This window comes from Aegilops tauschii, chromosome 6 (assembly GCF_002575655.3).
Source record: "Aegilops tauschii subsp. strangulata cultivar AL8/78 chromosome 6, Aet v6.0, whole genome shotgun sequence".
NCBI lineage: Eukaryota > Viridiplantae > Streptophyta > Magnoliopsida > Poales > Poaceae > Aegilops > Aegilops tauschii.
Window position 1 is genome coordinate 482,009,710 of NC_053040.3, and position 27,431 is coordinate 482,037,140.

The 27,431-nt window shown below is 41.3% G+C and overlaps 1 long non-coding RNA gene across 3 annotated transcripts; it reads right to left on the bottom strand.

Annotated features, from left to right (window-relative positions):
- Positions 1–182: 182 nt before the first annotated feature.
- Positions 183–24,137, bottom strand: LOC109760058 (uncharacterized). Of its 3 annotated transcripts, none has more exons than XR_012188235.1 (15): positions 23,815–24,137; positions 23,467–23,563; positions 20,672–21,049; positions 20,513–20,606; positions 19,447–19,504; positions 19,049–19,119; positions 18,386–18,484; positions 3,242–4,559; positions 3,052–3,157; positions 2,888–2,940; positions 2,212–2,740; positions 2,026–2,120; positions 1,380–1,590; positions 1,003–1,086; positions 183–534 (listed from the first exon to the last, which is right to left on the bottom strand). It is a non-coding gene; the product is annotated as an uncharacterized lncRNA (long non-coding RNA). The 3 variants fall into 3 exon arrangements; XR_012188237.1 differs by having other exon boundaries at positions 217–534; positions 927–1,086; positions 23,815–24,098; XR_012188236.1 differs by lacking the exon at positions 2,026–2,120 and having other exon boundaries at positions 23,815–24,125.
- Between the last annotated feature and the right edge of the window lie 3,294 nt (positions 24,138–27,431).

Genomic DNA, 27,431 nt, shown 5'->3' on the forward strand with positions numbered 1-27,431 from the left:
CAGGCACATTGTGCCTGTTTTCTTTTAAGTTAAAAGAAAAACATATTTTCATGGCTTGAATTTTCAAAATTTTGTGTGCATGCACGTAGAGCAGTGCGGTATAGGACATAATAGAAGGCGATGTGTAAAAACAAAATGTAGCAATCAAAATGATCACTATAAGGATAAAATGAGAGACAAAATTACCTAAAAAGGATGTCTTGTCGCAAACAGACGTTCATGTTCAACAAACAGCCAGGGCGCTATCATTCATGTCGCAAACAGACGTTCATGTTCAACAAACAGCCAGCCAATCTTTGTTAACCGAATAAATCGCGGCATACCAAAATACTTGGTATCCGTGGAGTGCCAAGCCACACAATACAATTGAAAGGTTACAACAAATCGAAAGATCAACACCACCATTCAGCGGAAAATAAACAAGGGACGAGTGTGAGCGCTTGCTGGCATCAGGTGCACCATTCAGTCAACGCCCCAGTACGATCCTTCTTTTTCAGAGCATTTCCAGGGTTCTGTAAACAAGGCGTCATTCTTCTGCATAGCAAAATGCCATAAGGTTCAGAAACCAGCACAAGTTCAGAAACAAACTGTTCCATAAGAATCCAGAAAGATACTAGAAAATCTCGTAGATGGCATTAATCAGACCAAATGTTGGCCAATACTACCAGCACAAAATAGTATGCCACTGCGACAACAACATGCTTTGCTCAACATGGTTTCACCAATTCTGAGCGAATCATCAAAACGAGCTAAAATTAACCCATCAGGCACTTCAATACAAAAGGAGCAAACAAGAACAAGCACCAAGCAAAACAAGAACCCATCACATCACATCCAGCAGCAAACAAACCAACGAGACGACAAGCTCAGATATACATATACTTTTGGGAATATAAAGGAAACCACCCAAGAAGATAAAAATCAACCTTCCCCAGTCGCTGGAGTTATGTTGTTGTACAAACAAATTTTCTAGCTTCCAAAACTTCCTAGGTGCAAACTCACCAGGACACCACCCAAATTGCAGCACGATGCATTTCACTTCAACTCTACTCTTCTTCGACAAATTGCAGCACAATGTGGGTCTTGCTGTGCCAAAACAAAAGATGGTACAACCCCAGTCAGTTATTAGAACTACAATCAGCTAAATTGAAATCAACATATATACAGCAGATAGTCAAGTGTAACGGCTCAACAACCACAGTTCTGTAAATCATTCCCTCTAACGGAATATTTGAGATCAGGGAAAGCAACTACAAAAACAGAATGAAATAAGCAACCCATGAAAAACTGGCACGAAGATTGTGCAATAACTAGTACTGGTTCTGCAAATCTTACGCGAGATCGGAAAAGGAGTACTAAGCTCAGTACAGCACTTATACCTGAATAAAAGCAACAGACTGTTTGACGAAAACTTTATTGGACCCATTAGCATTTCCTTTTTCTTCCGCCCATCTCACAATTGCAAGTTCACGAATTACCTCCCTATCATATAGGTAAGGCAAGATCCGCATTTAATAGCAAATTATCAAAACCAACAAAAAAGGGTCATCAATTTCCAAAGAGTGTAACACCACCGAGCAGTATTCCAATCTGCATCACCAACACAAAATTATCCATTTGGCCCATGTCAAATGCAGAGACAAAAACAACTCAATAAGTCAAAAAAATAACACAGGAAATTCCATAGAAAAAGGATAAATCGGTGATTTATCCTGCCCATGCAGGAAGCCTGCATCCTGTGTCTGTAGATTCTAGGTAGATGCAGTTCTCTGATATAAGTTCATATAATCAGTGCAGTTCTCTGATATAAGTTCATATAATCAACCTTCTTTGCCGTGAAATAAACTGCACCCATGAATGCAAATTGTGAACGGCTCAAGAATATTGCATTTTTTCAAATAACTACATCTGGTAATAAGCTGAACTGAAGAAATACTTGCAATAAACTGAGTGGTCTGTCTGTATTTCTCAGGAGCTGCAACCATGGATCACTACATTGCATCAGTCGCTGGCGCAAGACTTAACTTTGTGGGTTGGATGTGAAATTTTACAATAGAGACAATGCCATGAGTTTATACTCTCGTTTTCTTTTCAAATTAACCGCTGCCTAGCTGTCGGGACTGCAAATTCAAGTAAATCCAAGAATGAGGAAAACTGAAGCGATTACTATGCATAGAAACTAGACAGAAAGGCTGTTATAAAAGGTTTTACATGTTTCTCAATCTCGGCTATCTGTTGCCTCTGCTGTGACGGTGGAGCAGAAGTATTAACATTGTTTTTCTTTGCATAATCTGAAAAAATGAGATCCCTGAGCGCACATTCCACCTTCAGACAGTACTCATCAGTCAAAGATTGATGGCCAGATATGAAGCAGTTCCGTAACCATTGTCTTGTCGGGCTTCAGCAACATCTTGGCCTTCTCATTATTGACATGTAATGCTCGTAGTATAAGCACAAGACGAGAGAATGCAGTGTAGGACGAGATACTTTTCAACCAGTCATCGTATATGTTATAAAGAACCATCTGCGGTTCTGTAGCCTTGAGACCAAACTTGTCAATCTTCAAGCAAGCTTGGAATGGCAGATGGACTTCCAACACACACTTCCTTGTCAAAATAATTTGCTTTGGCTGCTCTTCAACGGGAAGCGATCGAACTAGTGCAGCAACCTCCTCGGCTGTTTTCCACTTGGCCAGCTGCCCTAGACACTTTTGTCCCGCCCATACACTTCTATGGATGACCTGCAGGGTATAATCCATTTTCATTCAAGCATTCAAAGGTGTGATGCTGCGCAGTTATGCCATAATTGCAAGAAAACTAGAGCTAAAAGCAAAATAAAGGGAAAATTATGTTAAGACAGATATGGCTCGGTCGGTTAAGATGAATACAATTGAGGACCCTTTCTTATTCTCTCCCTCGGCACATACATAGCAGGATTTGACTGTCAAAAGAAAAAATAAACAAGGATGTCATTTATTAAATAAGACATTTTTTATTACAACAGAGATATTGGCCTAGAGCTGGATTTGTTACAGTTAGCATGTGTTATTACCTTCATGATCTTGTTCATTGCTTGCTAGAGGAGGGGCTTTCACCCGGGGAAGCAGTTACCAAAAGCAGAGTGCAAATTATAAGCTAGATCAGTCCAATCATCACCCCTGAAAGAAATATTAATCAACATTAAGCACAAAAGACTCAGACAAGGCAAGAAATTGGCAGTTAATGGATACTCAAAATCATACCAGTCGGAGAAGGGTAGATGGACATATTATCTGTCTGTTCTTGTGTAACGTTCTATGCCGTGTGAATCGTAGTCTCCCCATCTTAGTTGCACATCAATCCAATACTTGTTACTGGCTTTCTGATCGAAGACATCTTTTGACTCAGAAACTAAGCTTGGCTTGGACATGTGATGTCTCATTCGAAGACATGTTCTGCTTCACGGTGGCGTGGTTGGTGGCAAGGTGCTCGGGGAAAATCCCTGCGTGGCTGCAGCTGCAGCAGTGGCTGCGAACAATGGCGACGTTTGTGGGCTCCGTCTCCTCCCTGGAAGCCTTGACCGTCCCCTAGGTCCACTTCTCCGGACCTGGGAGCGGCGGCACCACATCGTCGAATTGCTGCCTGAGTGCTCGTGGTGTTGGTTGCCTTGGTGGTTTCGTGAGGCTTGGGGTGGCGTGGTGTTGGGCAATGGTTGCTGTTGTGGGGATGGCCTTCGGGTGCTACGTATATCGTCACCGGTGTATCTTGGACGACATCTTCCACAAGTCCGGTTGTTTCATGTTGTCCACCTGCCGATCTCTAAAGATCTACTTATCCATCAAGAGAGTAATCATAATGCTCACTTACTAGACCTAAAATCCAATAATCCACCGAATATCTTTGACAATCTCCTCAAGATCACAATCACCTAACTAAATCAAAGAAAAACTCGTAATTCTTCGTTAAATTTGCTTCAAGTTCAATCACCTAACTAAATCCAAATTGTTTCAAAATTAATTGGAGATATGTTTATCCACCAATATAATAATAGCCATGCTCATACTAGACCTAAAATCTCATAGTCCACCGAACTTTTTGACTATCTCCTCAAGATCACAATCACCTAACTAAATCCACCTAAAATTTTATAACCCACCGTGAATTTTGGTTCAAGATCATAATCACCTAACTAAATCCATATTGTTGCAAGATTGATTGAAGATCTGTTTATCCACCAATATTAGTAGTAACCATGCTCATATTAGACCTAAAATCTCATAATTCACCGAACATTTTTTACTATCTCCTCAAGATCACAATCATCTAACTAAATCCACCTAAAATTTTATCATGCACCGTGAATTTTGGTTCAAGATCATAATCACCTAACTAAATCCAAATTGTCGCAAGATTGACTGAAGATCTATTTATCCACCAATATAATAGTAGCCATGCTCATAGTAGACCCAAAATCTCATAATCCTCTGAACATCTTTGAGTATCTCCTCAACACCAATCACCTAACTCAATCCACCTATGATATCATAATCCACAGACAAAATTGCTTCAAGTCACCATCACCTAAATAAATCAAAAGTGTTCCAAGATTAATTGAAGATCTGGTTATCCATCAATATAATAATCATTATGCTCAAGTACTAGATCTAAAATCTCATAATTCATTGAACATTTTACTATCTCCTCAAGATCATGATCATCCAAGTAAATCCACACAAAAACTCATAATCCATCATCAAATTTGCATCAAGATCACAATTACCCAACTAAATCCAATTTGTTCCATTAATTACAGATATTTTGTGAATAAGCTAATGCAATACTTTAAGGGAGCACGTAGTTGGGGCCTCTTTGATTATCCACCAATATATTGGTAGGGAACATCTTTGACTATCTCCTCTAGATGACAATCACCTAACTAAATCCACCTAAAATCACACAATCCACCCGTAAATTTGCTTGAAGATAACAATCGCCTAATTAAATCTAAATTGTTCGAAGACTAATTGAAAATCTGTTTATCCACCAACATAATAATCACCATCCTCACTTCCTAGAACTAAAATGTCATAATTCACCAAACATCTTTGACTATCTCCTGAAGATCACAATTACCTAACTAAATCCACCAAAAACTCATAATCTGTGGTCAAATTTGCTTCAAGATCAGAATCACCTAAGTACCTAACTAAATCCAAAGTGTTCCAAGATTAATTACAGATATGTTTATTCACCAATATAATAACAACAATGCCCATACTAGACCTAAAATCTCGCAATCCACCGAACATCTTTGACTATCTCCTCAAGATCACAATCACCTAGCTAAATCCAACAAAAAAACTTAAAATCCACCGTAAAATTTGGTTCAAGATAACAATGACCTAACTAAATTCAAATTACCCAAAATTAAATAAAGATCTATTTATCCATCAATAGAATAATAATCATGCTCACTAACTATTTTCTCAAGAGCTCAGTCATCTAACCAAATCCACTTAAAATCTTATAATCCACAGTAAAATTTAATTGAAGATCACAATCACCTAACTAAATCCACCAAAAAAATCAAAATCCATCGTCAAATTTGCTTCAAGATACCAATCACGTAACTAAATCCAATTTGTTCCAAGATTAATTAAAGATATGTCTCATTATCCACCAAACATCTTTGATTATTCCCTCAAGATCACAATCACCTGACTATCTTTAACTATCTCCTGAAGATCACAATCACCTGACCAAATCAACCTAATCATAATCCCCGCGATATTTGGTTCAAGATAAAAATCACGTAACTAAATCCAAATATTTCCAAGATTAATTAAAGATCTATTTATCTACCAATATAATAATCATCATGCTCACTTACTAGCCCTAAAATCTGATAATCCACCATACACCTTTGACTATCTCCTCAAGATCATAATCACCTAACTAAATCCACCTAAAGTCTCACAATCCACCGTAAAATTTGGTTCAAGATCACAGTTATACCTAACTAAATACAATAATCACCATACTTGCCCAATAGAGTTAAATCCCTTAATCCACCGAACATATTTGACTATCTTCTGAAGATCAAAATCACATAACTAAAATCCAAATTCTTCCAATAATTGAAATACTGGTTTATCCACCAATATAATAATCAGCATGTTCATACTAGACCTAAAATCTCATAATCAACAGAACACATTTGACTATCTCCACAAGATCACAATCACCTAACTAAATCCATTCCATTCCACTAAGAACTCACTTGGTCCTGGTATAACTTGGTACTCCCTAGGTGGATGGAATAAAGGGGTGCCATAAGCTACTTGTAGATTCCACATCTTCAAACCTTATTTGTTTGGTATGCAGCTGTGACCTCTAAACCAAAGAACACATTGCTCATCTTCTAAGAATGCAAGGCTTTCTCATGCTTGATCATTTCATTGATTTCTTCTATTCTTCTTGATTCAACCTAGGAGTGGGCCTAATATCGAAGTTAGCGTGATAGCCACTACTGACTAGCTCTATGGCAAACTTATCGAAGACTTCAGGTAGCACTAATTGCTCTGCTTGGTCAAGGCAGGACAGGGACACGAATTCCAGCTGAGAGTATCCACTACGTCACTTATTTGGATGGTAATGGACATCAAAGTCATAGTGGTTGATTAAATCTAACCATCTTCACTTAAAGCATGCACTACTGCTGCTAGATCCAAATCATGGTTAGGGTAGTTCTCTTCATGAGGACGTAGTTGCCTTGATAGGCCACGAGTCTTCCTTCTTACGTCAAGACAGAACAAAGTCCATGCTTAGACACAATAAATTTAAAACTCTTATAAATGTTTGGGGTGGCTAAGCACGGATCAGTGGTTAACCTTTTCTTATACTCTCGGAAGCTCTCTTCACACTTGGGCGTTCATTCAAACTTCTTATCTTTCTTCAGGAGTTAAGTCATTAGTGGTGCTCGAAGTCTTCCACAAATTTGTGGTAATAACCCGTAAGTCCAAGGAAACTTCTGACTTCACATTCGTTTAGCCTTCCACGTGGTTATGGATTCTATCCTTGACGGGTCTATTAACAAACCTTCTATGGACAAAACATGTCCTCACATCCCAACATCTTTTAGCCGGATTTTATACTTCTTGAACTTGGCATATAATTGGGGTTCTTGAAGTTTGTACAAAACCATTCTGAAGTGTTGCTTATGATCTTCCTCGGAGGGAGAATAGACCAACAGGTTATCAATGATGATAATCACAAACTTGTCCAAGAACTCATGAACATGTTGTTCATGATGTTCATCAAATAGGTGGAGTATAACGGTTAGTCCAAGGGCCACATACTTAGGCTTAATATCCAGCTCACATACTTAGGCTTAATATCCAGCTCCGCTATCACGGCTCGACTAAGTCATGGTTTGGTGAGAGTTAAGGGTGAGACTTAAGGGTTGATAGGATTTGGATGTGAGGGTGAAAATTCACCATAACATACTTAGACACCGCTTCTCTCTATTATGATGCTCACATGGCCCAACTCCCACAAGGTTATCACATACCATCAAAATAGCCATCTCTTCAAATTAATCCAAAATGATGATCTTGTACTTGTGACATTCTAGGGGAGGGACACAAAAATCACCTACGTCTAACAACTCTGATCCACATGTATCATATTCATGATTATATCCTATATCCATATGGGGCAAATGCAACCTTGTAAGCTTAGATCAAAACATCACAAATCCGAGTGCCAAAGTTATCTCCATCCTTGAATCCAAGTAGCTATATCATTTAACCTAAAGGAAACACAAGTTGTGCTACTCCAAGATCCTTGTTTCCTTCCAATCCTAGACGCTCCAATAATCCACTACTTTCATAACCATGATTGATGTTGCTAAGTTTCATCTAGCCTAAAGGAAACACAAGTCATGTTACTTCAAAATCCTTGTTTCCTTACTACTAATCCAATTCCATTTGCTCCAATAATCCACCCATTATGATAATCATGATTGGTGCTGCAAACTCTCATCTAACCTATAAATATCTGATATATCCAAGGTTGATCATACTACACCCTAAAGTAATCCAACTTCAATCTCCAAAAGTGTGAATTTAACACAAAGCAACCCACCAACATCATAACCATGATTTAAATAAACTCCTCAAAACAAATTTTGTATCAGTTCTACATCACCATCAAACTCCAATCATAACTCAAAACAAATTCTGTATGGCACCACCCAACTTGGCGCATGTTGGGGCTTAAGGATGTAAAATGATTAACTCACACAATCACGATTTCATGTCGGCTTTATTCCAGGCAAAAGTTGTTGGTGCTTAACCGGTGCTCTTACAATTCCATAAGTTAAGCACATCAATACAAGTCCATGCTATCAAAACTTTTATAGCTAAGCAATTTCTTGGGTTAGATTTGGTTCAGAGAAAGGCTTGAGCTTGAGAGAGCAGAAACTCTAAATAAGTCGAACTTGGTACAGTTGAAGGCCTAGACTAGAGTGAAACACGATTTCTATCTCTCCAAACTCACCCACACAACCCAACAGTTGTGGCACTTCATTCCACAACAACCATGTCGTGCCATCCCGAGTAGTAGATCCACGTGCAGACATCGGATCTGCCCACAACTGTCCACTATCATGGTTGACGCACAAGCATAGGGTGGATGATGCCTTTCTCCTCCCAAGTGCCCTCTTCCTGCCTTCCTTGCTTCCCATATCGTCATCACCGCTCGACTCCAGGTTCAAAATCTGACGGCAGCGGCAGTCCCACTCCCGACGACATTTTCACCCTTCCCCCACACCCCTCGTGCACTCTCCGCTCCACGCCAGTCCGGTTGGGCATCCTTTGCTTGGCTACAGGTTGCTTTGTGTGCTGCCTCGATCCCACAACCCATGTTCCCCTGCTGGGCGCCGCCATAGCCGAACGCTCGAGCACCACCTATCGGCGAAGCAGGAGCAGGGGCAGTCGGCACCGCAATGTCTAACCCACATGATGTGTGCACGACGCTACCTGTCGCCGGGGCCAAGGGCCCCCAACAAGGGAACGTAGGATGCGACATCAAGTCCGTGACACATAACCCGCATACAAGGGAAGGACACCAAGCCAGATCAACGAGAAACAAAAATTGCACGACTTTGACATCCACTTCTAGTTTCACTGCCAAGTGCTTCTTTGTTTGATTCTTCCATTTGTCTGCCATTCAACCTCCAGATTCTCATGTTCACGTTCTTAGGAACTTTCCTCCCAATCGATAGTCGGGGCACTCTTAGCACTTCATCTTTTCATGTTCCTAGTTTTGCTCATGTCCCTCGACCCATGCAGCTCATTTCAGGTGGTTACATTCTTGACTTTAACTCTTGTTCCGATTCCGATCCTCACTCGGATGCTCTACTTGTTGCTGCTCCTCGACGCTATAACTCCCAGGCCCTCTGGGAGCTGACTAGCTTCCCCTTCCCTCTGATGACACCACGGCCAGTCTCTTCGCCTCTCCTTGTCTACCGACTCTTTGTGGCATCATCGTCTTGGTCACTCACATAGAATAATCGTCATGCTCACTAACTATTTTCTTAAGAGCACAATCACGTCACTAAATCCACCTAAACTCTTATAATCCATCGTAAAATTTAGTTGAAGATCACAATCACCTAACTAAATCCAATTTGTTCCAAGATAATTAAAGATATGTCTCATAATCCATCAAACATCTTTGACTATTCCCTCAAGATCACAATCAGCTAACTAGATCCACCAAAAACTCATGATCCATCGTGAAATTTGCTTCAAGACCATAACAATCATGTAACTAAATCCAAATTGTTGTTGAAAATGTATTTATCAACCAATATAAAGTACACATGCTCATACTAGACCTAAAATCTCATATCCACCGAACATCTTTAACTATCTCCTGAAAATCACAATCACCTAACCAAATACACCTAATCATAATCCCCCGTGATATTTGGTTCAAGATAACAATCATGTAACCAAATCCAAATGTTTCAAAGATTAATTAAAGATCTTTTTATCTACCAATATAATAATCATCATGTTCACTTACTAGCCCTAAAATCTGATAATCCACCGAATACCTTTGACTATCTCAAGATCATAATCATCTAACTAAACCCACCTAAAGTCTCACAATCCACCGTAAAATTTGGTTCAACATTACAATTATATGTAACTAAAAGCAAATAGTTTCAAGATTAATCAAGGATCTATTTATCCACCAATATAATAATCAACATACCCGCCCAATAGACTTAAATCCCTTAATCCACCGAACATATTTGACCAACTTCTGAAGATCAAAATCACCTAACCAAAATCCAAATTGTTCCAATATTAATTAAATATTTGATTTATCCACAAATATAATAATCATCATGCTCATAGTAGACCTAAAATTTCATAATCAATCGAACATATTTGACTATCTCCTCAAGATCACAATCACCTAACTAGATCCATTCCATTCCACTAGGAACTCCTTCCGTCCTGGTATAACTTGGTACTCCCTAGGTGGATGGAATAAAGGGGTGCCATGAGCTGCTTGTAGATTCCACTTCTTCAAACCTTCTTGGTTAGATATGCAGATGCGACATCCAAACCAAAGGAATGCAGGGCCTTCCCATGCTTGATTATTTCATTGATTTCTTCTATTCTTCTTGATTCAACCTAGGAGTGGGCCTAATATCGAAGTTAGCGTGATAGCCACTACTGACTAGCTCTGCGCCTAACTTATTTCATTAATTTCTTCTATTCTTCTTGATACGACTTCCTGCCGAGAGCCCGAGAGCCACTTCATCACTTATCTGGGTGGTAATGGATATCAAAGTCATAGTGGTTGATTAAATCTCCCCATCTTCTTTTTCTCATGTTTAAGTTCATCTAGAAGAAGACATACGTCAAGCATCTACTTCTGCTATATCCAAATCATGGGTAGGGTAGTTCCCTTCATAAGTCCATGCTTAGATGCATCACAATAATTTTAGAACTCTTATAAATGTCTGGGGTGGCTAAGGACGGACCAACGGTTAACCTTTTCTTAAACTCTTGGAAGCTCTCTTCACACTTAAGCGTTCATTCAAACTTCTTATCTTTCTTCAGGAGTTAAAAGTCATCGGTGGTGCTCAAAAGTCTTCCACAAATTTGCGGTAATAACCCATAAGTCCGCAGAAACTTCTGACCACATTCATTTAGCCCTCCAAGTGGTTATGGATTCTATCCTTGACGGGTCTATTAACAAACCTTCTATGGACAAAACATGTCCTCACAACCCAACTTCTTTTAACCAAATTTTATACTTCTTGAACTTGGAATATAATTGGGGTTCTTGAAGTTTGTCCAAAACCATTCGCAAGTGTTGCTTATCATCTTCCTCAGAGGGAGAATAGACCAAGAGGTCATCAATGATGATAACCACAAACTTGTCCAAAAACTCATGAATATGTTGTTCATGATGTTCATCAAATAGGTGGAGTATAAGAGTTGGTCCAAGGGCCACATCCTTAGGCTTAATATCCAGCTCCGTTGTCGCGGCTTGGCCAAGTCATGGCTTGGTGAGACTTAAGGGTTGATAGGATTTGGGTGTGAGGGTTAAAGTTCACCATAACATACATAAACACTGTTTCTCTAATGCTAGCTATTATGATGCTCATATGGGCCAACTCCCACAAGGTTATCACATACCATGAAAATTGCCATCTCTTCAAATTAATCCAAAATGATGATCTTGTACTCATAACATTCTTGGGGAGGGACACAAAAATAACCTACGTCTAACAACTCTAATCCACATGTATCATATTCATGATTTTATCCATATGGGGCACATGCAAGCTACTAATACTAAGCTTAGTTCAAAACATCACAAATCCGAGTGCCAAAGTTATCTCCATCCTAGAATCCAAGTAGCTATATCATTTAACTTAAAGGAAACACAAGTTGTGCTACTCCAAGATCCTTGTTTCCTTACTATAAATCCAATCCCAGATGCTCCAATAATCCACCATTTTCATAATCATGATTCATGTTGCTAAGACTCATCTAGCCTAAAGGAAACACAAGTTGTGTTACTTCAAAATCCTCCTTTCCTTGCTACTAATCCAATTCCAGATGCTCCAATAACCTACCAATTATTATAATCATGATTGGTGCTGCAAACTCTCATCTAACCTATATAAATTTGATATATCCAAGGTTCAACATACTACACCCTAAAGTTCTCCAACTTCAATCTCCAAAAGTGTGAATTTAACACAAAGCAATCCACCAACATCATAACCATAATTTAAATAAACTCCAAACTCATGGTTATCTAAATCCAATATAAACCACAAGTTCTATTGACAGACTATGGATCTTTATATGTACAATTAAAGTTATTTATCCATCGTGAAATTTGGTTCAAGATCACAATCATCGAACTAAATCAAAATAGTTCCAAGATTAATAGACCTATTTATCCACCAATATAATAATCACCATGCTCAACTAGACCTAAAATATAATAATCCACCAAAAAATCTTTGACTATCTCCGGAATATCAGTTCTACATCACCATCAGACTCCAATCATAACTCCTCAAAACAAATTCTGTATGGCACCACCCAACTTGGCGCATCTTGGGGCTTAAGGATGTAAAATGATTTAACTCACACAATCACAATTTCATGTCAACTTTATTCCAGGCAAAATTTGTTGGTGCTTAACAGGTGCTCTTACAATTCCATAAGTTAAGCACATCAATATAAGTCCATGTTATCAAAACTTTTATAGCTAAGCGGTTTCTTGGGTTAGATTTGGTTCAGAGAAAGGCTTGAGCTTGAGAGAGCAGAAACTCTAAATAAGTTGAACTTGGTACAGTTGAAGGCCTAGACTAGAGTGAAACACGACTTCTATCTCTCCGAACTCACCCACACAACACAACAGTTGTGGCACCTCACTCCACAACAACCATGTCATGCCATCCCGAGTAGTAGATCCACATGCAGACATCGGATCTGCCCACAACCGTCCACCATCATGGCTGACGCACAGGCATAGGGTGGATGATGCCTTTCTCCTCCAAGTGCCCTCTTCCCGCCTTCCTCGCTTCCCATATCGTCATCACCGCTCAACTCCAGGTTCAAAATATGACGCCAACGGCAATCCACTCCCGATGACATTTTCACCCCTTCCCCCATACCCCTAGTGCACTCTCCGCTCCACCCCAGTCCGGTTGGGCATCCTTTCCTTGGCTACAGGTTGCTTTGTGTGCTGCCTCGATCCCACAACCTGTGTTCCCCTGCTGGGCGCCGCCATAGCCGAACGCTCGAGCACCACCTATCGGCGAAGCAGGAGCAGGGGCAGTCGGCACCGCAATGTCTAACCCACAGGATGTGTGCACGACGCTACCTGTCGCCGGGGCCATGGGCCCCAACAAGGGAATAGGATGCTCCATCAAGTCCGTGACACATAACCCGCATACAAGGGAAGAACACCAAGCCAGATCAACGAGGAACAAAAATTGCACGACTTCGACACCCACTTCTTCTAGTTTCAACGCCTGGTGCTGCTTCGTCTGATTCTTCCAGTTTGTCTGCCATTGACCTCCAGATTCTCATGTTCACGTTCTTAGGAACTTTCCTCCCAGTCGATATAGTCGGGGCACTCTTAGCACTTCATCTTTTCATGTTCCTGGTTTTGCTCATGTTCCTCGACCCATGAAGCTCATTTCAGGTGGTTACATTGTTGACTCTGGTTGTAGGGTCATTCTTGACTTTAACTCTTGTTCTGATTACAATCCTCACACGGATGCTCTACTTGTTGCTGGCCCTCGACACTATAACTCCTAGGTCCTCTGGGAGTTGACTGGCTTCACCTTCCCTCTGATGACACATTCGCCAGTCTCTCCGCCTCTCCTCGTCTACCAACTCTTTATGGCATCATCGTCTTGGTCACTCATGTAGAATAATCATCATGCTCACAAATTATTTCCTCAAGAGCACAATCACCACTAAATCCACCTAAAATCTTATAATCCACCGTACACTTTAGTTGATTATCACAATCACCTAACTAAATCCACCACAAAAACATAATCCATCGTCAAATTCGCTTCAAGATAACAATTACCTAACTAAATCCAATTTGTTCCAAGATTAATTAAAGATATGTCTCATAATTGACCAAACATCTTTGACTATTCCCTCAAGATCACAATCAAATCCATCAAAAACTCATGACCCATCGTCAAATTTGCTTCAAGATAGAAATCACCTACCTAAATCCAAATTGCTTTAATTGCAAATATACTTATCCAAGAATATAAAGTAGACATGCTCGTACTAGACCTAAAATCTCATATCCAACGAACATCTTAACTATCTCATGAAGATCACAATCACCTAACCGAATCCACCTAATCATAATTCCCCGCGATATTTGGTTCAAGATAAAAATCACATAACTAAACCCAAATATTTTGAAGGTTAATTAAAGATCTATTTATCTACCAATATAATAATCATCATGCTCACTTACTAGCCCTAAAATCTGATAATCCACCGAACACATTTGACTATCTCCTCAAGATCATAATCACCTAACTAAATCCACCTAAACTCTCACAATCCACCGTAAATTTTGGTTCAAGATCAAAATTATACCTAACTAATACAAATAGTTTCAAGATTTATTAAGGATCAAGTAATCCACCAATATAATAATCACCAAACTCACGCAATAGACTTAAATTCCTTAATCCACCAAAAATATTTGACCATCTTCTGAAGATCAAAATCACCTAACTAAAATCCAAATTGTTCAAATATTAATAAAAAACTTGATTTATGCACCAATATACTCCCTCCGTACCAAAATAAATGTCTCAACCTTAGTACAACTTTGTATTAAAGTTAGTACAAAGTTGAGACACTTATTTTGGGACGGAGGGAGTAATAATCATCATGCTCATACTAGACCTAAAATCTCATAATCAACCAAACATATTTGACTATCTCCTGAGGATCACAATCTTCTAACTAATCCATTCCATTCCACTAATTAAGAATTCCTTTGGTCCTAGTATAACTTGGTACTCCCTAGGTGGATAGAATAAAGTGGTGCCACGAGCTGCTTGTAGATTCCACTTCTTCAAACCTTCTTGGTTAGGTATGCAGATGCGACCTTCAAACCAAAGAACACATTGCTCGCCTTCTGAGAATGCAGGGCTTTCCCATGCTTGATCATTTCATTGATTTCTTCTATTCTTCTTGACTTAAACTAGGAGTGGGCCTAATATCAAATTTAGCGAGATAGCCACTATTGTTGAGCTCTACGCCAAACATATCAAAGCCTTCAGGTAGCACTAATTGCTCTGCTTGGTCAAGGCAGGACATGGACATGACTTCATGCTGAGAGTATCCACTGCGACAGTTATCTGGGTGGTGATGGATATCAAAGTCATAGTGGTGGATTAAATCTATCCATCTTGTTTTTCTAACGTTTAAGTTCATCTGGAAGCAGACATACTTAAAGCATGCACTATTGCTGCTAGATCCAAATCATGGGTAGGGTAGTTCTCGTCATGAGGACGTAGTTGCCGTGATAGATAGGCTACGAGTCTTCCTTCTTACATCAAGGTAGTACGAAATCCATGCTAGATGCATCGCAATAATTTTAAAACTCTTGTAAATGTTTGGGGTGGCTAAGGACGGCTCAATGGTTAACCTTTTTCTTAAACTCTCGGAAGCTCTCTTCACACTTGGGCGTTCATAAAACTTCTTATCTTTCTTTAGGAGTTAAGTCATCGGTGGTACTCGAAAGTCTTCCACAAATTTGTGTTAATAACCCGTAAGTCCAAGGAAACTTTTGACTTCACATTTGTTTAGCCTTCCACTTGGTTACCGATTCTATCCTTGACGGGTCTATTAACAAACCTTCTATGGACAAAACATGTCCTCATAACCCAACTTCTTTTAGCCAAATTTTACACTTCTTAAACTTGGGATATAGTTGGGGTTCTTGAAGTTTGTCCAAAACCATTCTCAAGTGTTGCTTATGATCTTCCTCGGAGGGAGAATAGACAGAGAGGTCATCAATGATGATAACCACAAACTTGACCAAGAACTCATGAGCATGTTGTTCATGATGTTCATCAAATAGGTGGAGTATAAGGGTTAGTCCAAGGGCCACATCCTAATGCTTAATATCCAGCTCCGTTGTCGCGGTTCAACCGAGTCATTGCTTGGTGAGACTTAAGGGTTGATAGGATTTGGGTGTGAGGATGAAAGTTCACCATAACATACTTAAATACCGTTTCTCTAATGCCAATTGTTACGAGGCTGACATGGCCCAACTCCCACAAGGTTATCACATACTATCAAAAATGCCATCCTTCAAATTAATCCAAAATGATGATCTTGTACTCATAACATTCTTGGGGAGGGACAACAAAATCACCTACGTCTAACAACTCTGATCCACATGTATCACAGTCATGATTATATCCATCGTCAAATTTGCTTCAAGATAGCAATGACCTAACTAAATCCAATTTGCTACAAGATTAATTAAATATATTTCGCATTATCCACCAAACATCTTTGACTATTCCCTCAATATCACAATCACCTGACTAAATCAAACAAAAACTCATGATCCATCGTCAAATTTGCTTCTAAATAACAATCACCTAACTATATCCAAATTGTTGTAAGATTAATTAAAAATATATTTATCCACCAATATAAAGTAGACATGCTCATACTAGACCTAAAATCTCATATCCACCGAACATCTTTAACTATCTCCTGAACACAACCACCTACCAAAATCCACCTAATCATAATCCCTCGCGATATTTGGTTCAAGATAACAATCACGTAACTAAATCCAAATATTTCCAAGATTAATTAAAGATCTATTTATGTATCAATATAATAATCATCATGCTCACTTACTAGCCCTAAAATCTAATAATCCACCAAACACCTTTGACTATCTCCTCAAGATCATAATCACCTAAAGTCTCACAATCCACCATAAAATTTGGTTCAAGATGACAATTATACCTAACTAAATACAAATAGTTTCGAGATTAAATAAGGATCTGTTTATCCACCAATATAATATCATCGTACTCGCGCAATAGACTTAGATCCCTTAATCCACCGAACATGTTTGACCATCTTCTGAATATCAAAATCACCTAACTAAAATCCAAATTATTCTAATATTATTTAAAATTTTGATTTATCCACCAATATAATAATCATCATGCTCATACTAGACCTAAAACCTCATAATCAGCCGAACATATTTGACTATCTCCTCAATATCACAATCACCTAACTAAATCCATATAAAATCTCATAATCCACCATAAAATTTGGTTCAAGATTACAATCACCTAACTAAATCCAAATTGTTTCAAGATTAATTAAAGACATATTATCCATCAATACAATAATCGTCATGCTCATCTAGTAGCTCGAAAATAACATTCTCATGTTGGGCTTTATTCCAATCAAAAGTTGTTGGTTCTTAAGCGGTGCTCTTGCAATTCCGTAAGTTATGCACATCAATACAAGCCCACGCTATCACAACCTTGATAGCTAGGCTAGGTTTCTTGGGCTAGGTTTGGTTTAGAGAGAGGAGAAACTCTGACTAAGTTGCACTTTGTATAGTTGAAGATTCAGGACTTTGCATCTTGAAGGTCTCTTGGTGCTAGGTCTATGCGATTTGAACAATCGAACAATTTTAATCTCTAGACGATGCTAGTATAGAGTCCATCAGATGGTACATTGTCCAGATGGTACATTGTCCCCCGTGATTGATATTGTCCACTCTTGTCACGTATATGGGGTATCTAGCTAGTGAGGGCTCTACACTTGACCGACCAAGGTACTAAGTCTAGCCCCGTCTCATATTATGGTAATGTGCTTGCACATGTAAGGTTGGTGACTTGCACACTATGCCTTTTTGAAAACATCTCCACTTCATCTCCATTTTGTAAGATCTTATTTTTTTCCAGATTCATTCCATGGCCATTAGAGGCACCCTTGGGTTTTTGTAATACACTTATGAGTAACAAAGATTCTTCCCAGGTCCTAAGATTTATGTGACTTGCATGGCTAAGCAATACTATTAAACTTGCACCTATGACCCACATTTATTTGTGACCAGTGGGTATGTAGTCCTACATTTAGAAATGAGGGGTATTAAAAATTTCAAAGGGGTGTCAATATCAAGGACATAGGGCATAGCTAAACCCTAGCTAATTTACTTACCATAGCAATACTAGTAAACAATACTTTATCCATGCAAAATAATTCTAAGTGTGTAATGCAAATATGGATTCAACATGATCAAAGTAGGTTGCTTGCCTCGCTCAGCAAAGTCTTCAATGCGTCTTTGACGGGATAGTGTTCGTGATTTCGTCATGATTACTTCTTGAAACAACCCAATTTATAATCTCTCGATGGCTGGTGGCATGAAAAGAGGATGTGAAACATACTTGTAAGAAATCAGCGCTAAACATGTTACCACGGAATAACACAATAAAACATATGACTCAAATTCAAGTTCAATGATTGCATCTCAGCCTTTTTAATGAACAAAAATTGCAACAAGACAACATAATTATTCCAAGCTTTATTGAAGGTTTGCACTTTGGGTTCACATTTCCATGACACGAATCTAATGCCACAAATAAGTTTAAACCAAATTTTGCATAGCATCAATATTTGGTAATTGACACCACTGAATTCTTTTTCCCTGCTGTTTTGCTAAGTTACTGTATCCATCCAGATTTGTAGTTTAGATCCGACATACAATGTTTGACTATAAGAGCACAGTGCGCACTTTCTGAATTGCTTGCACGAATTGGTGCAGACTCTTGGTTCCATCAAACTCTCGGCTCCATGGAACAAGTCTGTAACTACGTATTTAGTGCAGTGATGGGCCTTCCCCATAGCAAAGCAAGTTCAGTAGTTCATCTAGCATACTTCCTACTAGACAAATTATGGAATGGGCATAAAAAAACGTACCCAAAAACAGCATGCATAAACTTCTCTTGCTCCTTGATGCAGCAGCAGCTTAGCTCCTTTGGCAATAGTTCCTAATTTAATTGTGATAGTCTTATTAGGATATTCATATTTAGAAGCAAAGATTGTCAAATGGTAGCTACTTTTGGTATGCAACAAGATGTTATAATTTACTTTCTCAGTTGTCAAACATGAATGTGGAACACTTTAGCATGTTTCCAAGTTTAAACTATATTGCAAGTCATATGACTTGTATCCACACCTTATTAAATAAATTTAACTAACTATATAATATTTAATTTCTGCGTTTAGTCACTGCATTAAATCATGGTGCAACTACCCCTCTGTGAGATGGTCAATCTTAGAATTATGTTTCCTACAACTTAAAAGGGATAACTTACCTGTTGTATCAATCATATCAGCCACTTATCCTCTAACATCTCTAGTCAGATTCATTACCTGCAATAAAGGCACATAACAAGTTGTGCTTGTTTAATCTGACAGAACTGATAACATAAAAGCATGAAAAAATAAATCTAGCATGCACCATGTGAAACAGCACATCTCCATATGCATTATATATTAGGGGAATTTGAGGATTTGCCGCATCTTTCTTTGCACTTTGAGGATTTGCCCTCATTTTGGTCGTCATTAATGGTTTGCCACACGTTTGCTGAAATCTTGATGATTTGCCCCTGACAAGATGGACCCATAGAGAAATGTCGAAAATGACCCTGCAATCCCCAACTTAGTCCCGTCTCTCACCTCTCTCCCAGGCCCGACGAAATCACGGCGACGACCTGCACCGCTGCACGGGCCGGAGCCCCGATCTCGGCGTTATGTGGAAGCTCACGACTGTCGTGGTGGTCTCCTTCGCGGGGTAGCCCTGCTGCCTCGGCGGCTCGGCGTGTTGTGGGAGCTCACGGGCGGTACCGTGGGTGTCGACGTTGGCGCTCACGGTGACCACAGCCGGCAAGGCAGTGCTGCTTGGCTACCTCGGTATGTTGTGGAAGCTCGCGGCGGCGCGATGGTTGCCTGACCGCGACAGAAGGAGCACGGCATGGCAGTTTGGGTCCTCAGCCGTTCAACATGCAAGGGGAGGGGTGCAGCACAGCGAGCCGCCGGGACCGCTGACGAACAGAGATGCGCTGGGACGGAGCTAGTCCATGTGAATCGGTCCAGTTCAACCAATTTTGGTTACATTGATTGAAAGGCATTTCTGTAATCAGTTCAGTTAAAAATATCCGTAAAATAGTGCAAACCGGCCAGAAGGGGCAAATCATCAAGATCTCAGCAAACGTGTGACAAATCATGAATGACAACGAAAACAGGGGCAAATCCTCACAATGCAAGAAAGGTGTAGCCAATCCTCAAATTCCCCTATATATTTCCATTAGATTGACTTGACTAGCAGTGGATAAAACCATAACTAACAACTACAGAAGAAGAGCCTAAATGAGTACGTACGTATTTTCTTACTATGCATCCTAGTAGTTAGCCGCGAAGCAAGACGAGCTTCTTCATCTCCGGCCACCGCGCCGCCACGTTTTCTCTTGACCACCTGCGCCGCACGCGAATCAGTCCGAGTTTCCACGGCGCGAGAGGATGGGAGGAACCGAAGCGAACCTGCTTTCGACGAGGGCGGTGAGGAGGCTCTTGATCCCGTCGATCTTGCCGGCGCCGAGTCGAAGAGCGCCTGCGGTCGTCGTCGTCGAGGTGCGCGTTCGCGCGCATCCGCCTCACCACCCAGGGTGCGTGTCCGTGCGCATCCGCCCCACCACCCGATACCCCCACGCGCCGCTCGCCTGTAGCCGGAACACGCCCAGACCCTCTCCGGCCGCGGGCCGCGCCCTCGCGGATCTCGGCGGACGCCGCGTGCCGCTTTGGACCGTTGGAGAAGACAGAAGAGGATACGAGAGAGCACGGCACCGTGCGAAGACGTACCGTCGGTTTTCCGCCTTCTGGTCTGCGCTACCTATAATCTGGGCCGGCATTCGAGAAGGCCTGCTCGGCCGCACCGATTAGTTACAGTGCACAGTGCCTTACCACGCTACAGGGAGCTAGTGAATGATTGATTACAGCGCCAAATGTTCAAAACGTAGCCGTGCTATTTCTTGGACACGCATTTCAGAAAAAAAAAAGTGATTTTTTGGAGAAAACAATTTTTTTTAAATACCACGAATTAGGAAAAAAGTTCATCAAATTTAAGAAAAAGTTCATCGAATTTGAAACAAAATAATCTAATTTAAAACTTTCATCAATTTAGAAAAAAGGTTCACGAAATTTGAAAAAAAACACGCATTAAAGAAAACAAAAAAGAATGAACAGACAAGGATAAAAAATACAAAATGAACTGAAGAACTAAATAAAAGAAAGAAGCGAAGTACGTTTGCATGAGCAGGGCGATGGCCTGATGGTTATAGTGTAGCCCTCACAACGAAGGGGTTGCCGGTTCGAACCCCTGGTTAGGTGATAGTGGTATCCCCAGCCCATCAGGTCTATGGAGCTCAGGCGTTGCATCTGGCGGCTGGGCTTGGGTAGGCGGCGCAGAGAGGCAGCGGCGGTCTTCCTTCTCTTGGGATCAAGCCGGCGACGCGCGGGGCTGGGCGAGTGTCGACCACACCGCCACAGGGTCGAGCTTGCCGCACGCGCGGCGACGGTGGCTTGGGACTAGGTTTCGCGCTCGGTAGGCCTGATTTGGACCTGAGGCAGATCAATGCAGTGGTGTCGAGTAGGTCGGATCGGGCCTGGCCCGGGTTGTGCTCACAGGCTGATTTCCTCTCCTCGCGGGTGCGGGGGTCGAAGGTGGTGGTCGGGACCCCATTACTCTGTCGGGTAGATTGGTGCCAAGACCTCGGACATGGCGTTGGGCGAGAGTGCTCGGCGACGGCCGTCGGTAGCCGCAGAGTTGTGTCTCCCCGGTCCACCGCGATTGGCTGGAGACACAGGCGTCGACACCTCGTGTTGTCGAGGCGTTGACCCAGACTCCGTTGCTCATATTGGTTATATTTTTTCTGTTTTGCAATGTCATATTGGTTTTAGTTGGTTGTCTTAAGCTATTTAGAAACATTAACCGCGCACCTTTCCAGCCATCTCAAGCTATTAGCACTCGCAACCATCGGATCTTCCCTTTGGGGCAATTTGGGTCATCCGATTTCCCTCAATCCCATGTTGGGCTTCGTTCACTACCATCGAGCACTACCTGTGCTGGGCCGCTGCTCCGGTGGCAATTTTGGACGCCTTGTGTTAAATTGGGCTGATGGGCTTATAAAACTCTGTCCATATGCAAGCCTCACAAGTCGTGACTCGCGAGGCGCTCCTTTTAATTACTCAAAAAAAAACGCGGCCCTCCTTTGGCCCGCACGAACGCATCCTTCCCGTGGCGGCCGCCGTTGCTTCTCAGGAGTGACTTCCATGGCGACCGCGTTGGGGTCCGACCGAGACGGTGCGCCTCGCCTGGGTCAAAGAGCAGTAACGCATGCATCCGGGTGCGGGTTGAAGAGCCGTCTTCTTGGTTGGCATATCCAGCTGGAGGATGACCGGGTCCATACGGAGGTGAGGCAACGCAAGCAAGCCGTCGCGGGCCATGCGGTCACACCTCACACGGCCTTCCCCATCGCGAGCGAGACCATACGGTCGCCTTGTTTGAGCTATCCGGACCGGACGCTGATGCATGTAGACGCGAAGCAACAGAGGACTGTTCGGTGAAGCAGAGAAGAGAAACTGATTTGTTGGGGTCAATGTAGTCAAGTAGGCAATCAATTGTCAGTTTCAAAGAGCATTCATCTCGGCTGAGGGGCGCACTTGCTGGTGAAAATTAAACAGAGGTCTGCGTTTACTTTTCCTGGCCGCATCTGCTTCAGTATATCTGCCACTTCGTCTCATGTGTCTCTCCCTGATGATCCTTGTCAAAGTTGCCCTCTAACTGCATTTTTCTCCTTCCCTGTTACGATCCCTCTTTCACACAACCATTACATTTTGTTAATATCTTCTCAATCCCAATTTTGTACAGGCTATTCTCATCCCAGTTATGGTCAATTTGAGGCAAATCTTGGAGACTCATTCTGAAATTTAGATTGGAGAATTCTTTCACTCAATCTTCAATGTGTGATGGTCAGGTAAGTACTTCAGGTGGAGAGCCATACCTCACCTTTTCATGATTTACCATTCCTGTAGACGTATGATTGCTTAGATTACGTTTATGTATCATTCAGTGGCGGAGCTTGAAAAGAAAAGTTGGGCGGGCCAGAGAGCACAATAATTTTCAAATTCTAAAGCATATATACTATTTAAATATATATAGTCAGTACACCTTCTGTTCACATTGAATACAAGATGAGCATATATATATATACTACCGAGACCAAAATAAGCCATAACATTTGACCATATATACTACTCAAAACCAAAATAAGCCATACCATTGACCATCAGGCAAGGTTGTGTGCAGGTACATACTACAAATCAACATTCCGTTCCTTCACGCATTCCATGGCTGCCTACACCTCAATTTGTAACCTGTAAACATAATGGAGTGAATTGTTTATGCTACAGCAAGGCCAATTGCCCAATTGCGTAAACAAAACTTGCCTACTAAATTAGAAACCATCTACTATGGTCTGTGGTCTTGGAAACTAGACAGTAAACTACAATGATCTTCAGTGAAATATTCAGCCAATTGGGGATTTTGAGGATGACTCAATATAAATGAACAATGACCTAGGTTCAATTCAGGGGAATAAAATTGGGAATGATTTGAATCGATTTACCTGCCCAACTTATAATGATTCATAGAAGGATTTGCCCAGTTGGCAATTTACAGCCTCGCGCCCTCGCCGCCGTTGCCGGCTTACCGGCTCGCCGCTCGCGGCTGCATATGCGCGTCCGCGCGTGGGTCGGCTAAGCAGTGGTTGTGGCCGGTGGGGCGTCTGAATGTTGGATGAAGGGAACAAGGGAAGGGAGGGACTGATGTGCGCCGCGCCCGTGGGCGGCGGCCGGCAGCCGGCGGCTGCGCTATGAGACGGCGGTGAGCGGCAGCTTCGTTGTGTGCTTTTTTTTGGAGGAACGAATGTGGTTGTGCGAGGTAGAGGCTGACCGTTGACGATGTATCACGTGTGTGTTGTATCGATTGCGGGCTGCACCTGCGTACTGGTGATGGGCTGGGCTGGCCGGCTTGGTATAAAGAATACATATATAAAAAAATTACCTCCAGACCTGGGCGGGCCACGGCCCACTCGGCCTTGCAGAAGCTCCGCCAGTGATATCATTCATGGCCGAATGCCATGGTATTGTTTGTTGATACATGCGACAGGTTACATCTGTAGCGGAATACCTGTTGAAGGCGGGGCTCTTTTGAGATGTGTCTGAGGCGACGGTGATGGGCTCTGTCAAAAAGGTAGAGGAGGTAGGATGTGCCGATGGGCAGTGCAAGGACTAGAGGCAGCCGGGTCCCTCTGCATTCTCTTGACGTGCGTGGGGATATATGGGAAGGAAGTGCCTCTTCTCTGATGCGTTCAGATCACGGTGCATGCGCTGATTAGGTAATGGAGTAAGCTAATTTTTTTTCTACTGAATCAAGGGCTAATTAAATTAGATTGGACCCGAGATTTGTTAGTTACTTGTATGAGCTAGTCCATTACAGGCGTAATCAATATAATTTTTTAATTGTCAAGAGATTTGATGGAATCTGATAATCTTTTATAATGCATGAATTATGCGATGTCTGTGATCATACAGTCACTTGACTGAAGAATATAATCATTTGTTGTTGCTTAATGCATAGAACCCTGCGCCAAGGTGGTATTGCTAAATCAAAAGGTACCAATTTTCTTTTATCATCTATGGTTCTCAGCTGCCAATATTTTGTTCCTTGTCTTCCTCTTTTTTATGCAAATAGTGTTTTAGATCAGCTACTATGCGACTTTCAATCCTGTTCATTCCAACTGCTAGCTTGGACGGTATTTCAACTCAGGATCCTTAAAAGGGTAACATCTGAACCTCTTCTCAGTTAAACCATGCCCTTCTCATATTTAAAAACTTCTAATTATGGTTACAGAAATGCAGCCAAGTGAATATGTTTAGATGGTATTGTCACAAAAAGATGAAAATGAAGCCTTTGAGTAGCAAGACATATTGCAAGTAGAACACGGGATTGGTGATTCTCACTTGACGCGGATTATAAACCTCTGTTCTGACCTTGGTGTGAAAAAATCTAGGGATAATAAAGAGTTTTTGGTGACCCTTGGATAGGAGATGAGGTACAATATAGTTTTAGAGGTAAATATGTTATCGTGCATGGTATTGTTGAAGCAGGTTTCTTCAACTTCAACTTTAGAAGTACATAACCAGAATTGAAGTCTTGGATAGAGTCATAGTCAAACTTTGTTTTGTTCAACTTGAATGAGCCTTCATGTCTATCATCGTTCAATATAATTTTCAGTAAAATGGGCAGGTTCCTTGAACTTCTACCTTAGAAGTATATTTATAATTGAAGTCTTGGATTCAGTCATAGCTAAGTGTGTTTTTGTTAACTCGAATCATTCTCGTTTTAGCATGCTTAGATATTAGTACAAGCTTAATGGGTGTTTACTATTTGCATTATGCATTTAGTTTTACAGTTATGTGAATGGCCACATGAAGTCCTCCCAGAAATTCCTGTGATGTGTAGTTTTTTTTTGAACACCACGTTACATTAATTAACCATCTCGAAACTTACAATCGTTCGATACAGAATTCACCACACAGGGCGGTACATCATTAACAAGAATACCATCGGATCTATTGTCAAAACTAAACTTAGCTATTAAATGAGCCACCACATTGGCGGTCCGACTTATCTTAGCCATTTGAAAGCTATTTATCAACTTGGATAAGCTCAAAGCTTCCTTCTTCAAATCAACCAACGTTGATCTATCAAGGTTCTCTGTTGCAAGGAACGCCACAACAAACGCACAATCAGTCTCTAAAATAATAGGATTGTGAAGAGGGATACCTATGTATAGACCGGCAATGCACGCCCTTAGCTCTGCTTCCTCCACACTCTGACACGACCCAATGAAGTCCCAAGAAGAGACAATGACTTCCCCAGCCGCATTCCTAACCACCACACCCACACTTGCTTCTCTACTGCTTTCCACAAAGCTTGCATCAACATTAACTTTTAAAAAACCAGTGGGTTGGGGAGTCCAATCTGTCTTAGGTCCCGCAATATTAGGTGCCCATCTTAATCCACCCATTGGACATTTTCCTTTATTTTTCGAGTCCACCGGAGGCATGGAGTGACATGCGGCAAAAGACGCCCAATAATTCCCCACAAAGCTAGCAGAAGCTGAAACTGATTCCTTTCCTTTACCAAATATCAAGTCATTTCTTAAGTGCCAGACTCTCCAGAAGATGAAAATGATTTGGTAGCGCATGACCGGCCTCAATTGACTTAGAAGCACAATAAACCAATCATACCCTGTATATCTGAAGACGTTCTCTGTAGGTAACTCTCAAATGTCCCTCATGGCCATCTGCAACGCAATCGCCTTTGGGCACATGACAAGCGCATGAAATTTACTTTCATCCTTCATTCCACAAATAGTGCACATCCGAACAGTAGTTTGGTGATGCACCACTCTATTAACCTGGACAACCAAGCTATTTGTTGCAACCCTCCATCCAAAAATGCGAATCTTCTGAGGGACATTAGCCTTCCAGATGACATCCCAGATTTTTCTCTCCCCCAACACAGCCTCACTACATTGACCCTCATCCTTATTTTTATCCTTCAAAGTAAGCGCAAGTTTGTATGCACTTTTAACCGAGAACATCCCTGTTTTTTCAAAATGCCAAGCAACAAAATCACCCTCCCCATTTGACTGCATACGCAACCTCAAAATCTCCTCCGCATCATATGGATAAAACAGATGCCTAACCAAATTTTCATCCCACCTCCTAGGGCCACTCAGATCAAGTATGAAACCCATTTGACTCTTGTCCTATTCTTTCTGGCAGTAATTTTTAGTCCATAAGATCTTGGGAGCCAGTTATCTCTCTAGATATTAATATTAGCCCCATCACACACTCTCCAAATGACTCCGGATTTAAGCAGATCCAAACCATGCAGAATACCTTGCCAAGTAAGAGATGCTGACTGCGGGAAAACTGTATCAAGGATATGTCCCTGAGGATAATATTTTGCCTTAATCACTTTGGCGCAAAGAGATTCAGGATTAACCACTAACCTCCAGGCCTGTTTAGCTAGTAGAGCCTGGTTAAATAATCCGAGGTCCTGGAATCCCATACCACCCTCACCTTTAGGCCTAGTCATCTTATCCCAAGTCAGCCAATGAGTCTTTCTCCTATTCTCCTTATCACCCACCAGAAATTCCTTATGATCTGA